The 1,217-nt window shown below is 40.2% G+C and overlaps 1 pseudogene; it reads left to right on the top strand.

Moving 5' to 3' along the window:
* The window catches only part of LOC108292353, a 3,330-nt pseudogene extending 3,084 nt beyond the window's left edge, over positions 1 to 246 (top strand).
* The last annotated feature ends 971 nt before the right edge of the window (positions 247 to 1,217 follow it).

Genomic DNA, 1,217 nt, shown 5'->3' with positions numbered 1-1,217 from the left:
AAAAAAAAAAAAGAGAAAGAAAGTTCTGTAGCCAGAAATGGTCTTCTCAGAGAACATAACATCTGTGAAACCAACAGAAAGAATGTCATTGGATTGAAGGACTCTCAAATGGTAGACATACTGTCAACATCTGGGACTGTACTTACCATTACAATCATGTCTGCTTTCATCTTTAAACATATCATTCAGTGGATGACATCAAGCATGCTGAAAAGCCTAATCAATCACACCATTCCTGAGGTTTAAAATGCACCGCATGACAGAAATGTAGCTGAATGTCTCCAGTTTCTTTCTTTGGCAACTTCTGTATTCTGCACATGAAGCTTTCCCGGGACCAGCGAGTCTATGCTGCCTGAGGACTTTTCTATCTGACATTATGGCTGAGAATCTTACTGTTTCATCTGATAACCTTGCTCAGATTTCAAGAGAGCTGTAGCCTTATCCTGGTTTTACAGAGGTGAAACTTTTGAGAGATTTACTGACTTTCCTGGAATAGTTTCTCTCCTGGAAACATAATGCTCTTATAAGCCGTTGTGGTTAGGATGACTGATACAGGCTTAGCATTCACCTTTCTCCTAGGTATTGAGTAGTGCTGTTCATGTTACTTTAGTTCTATGGCATATTTGCATTTTTAACACATGTTACCATAGTACACTTAGAATGATTGCGCTTGATTGTTTGTTTGTTTTGTTTTTTTTTAATTCCGTGTATGTGTGTATAAAATGCCAGTTAAGAATACCAGCTTCGGCTGGGCGCCGTGGCTCACACCTGTAATCCCAGCACTTTGAGAGGCCAAGGTGGGAGGATCATTTGAGGTCAGGAGTTAGAGGCCACTCTGGTCAACATGGCGAAACCTTGTCTCTACTAAAAATACAAAAATTAGCCAGGCATGGTGGCACACCCCTGTAATCCCAGCTACTCAGGAAGCTGAGGCAGCAGAATCACTTGACCAGGAGGTGGAGGTTGCAGTGAGCCAAGATCAAGTCACTGCACACCAGCCTAAGTGATAGAGTGAGACCCCATCTCAAAAAAAAAAAAAAAAAAACCAAAAACAAAACCACTGGTTTCATTCCATGTAAGCATTAAACAGTGTATGTAGGTCGCAAGAGATTGTGATGATTGTTCTTAAATCTCAGCTACCTTCACTTAATGTGCTTAACTATGTTAAGCATCTAGACTAAAAGCCGAAATATAATTATTACTACCTTTCTAAAACC

Source organism: Cebus imitator, unplaced genomic scaffold, assembly GCF_001604975.1.
Source record: "Cebus imitator isolate Cc_AM_T3 unplaced genomic scaffold, Cebus_imitator-1.0 Scaffold487, whole genome shotgun sequence".
NCBI classification, from domain to species: Eukaryota; Metazoa; Chordata; class Mammalia; order Primates; family Cebidae; genus Cebus; species Cebus imitator.
Note: the sequence above shows the minus strand (reverse complement) of the source record. Positions and strands in the feature narration are given on the sequence as shown.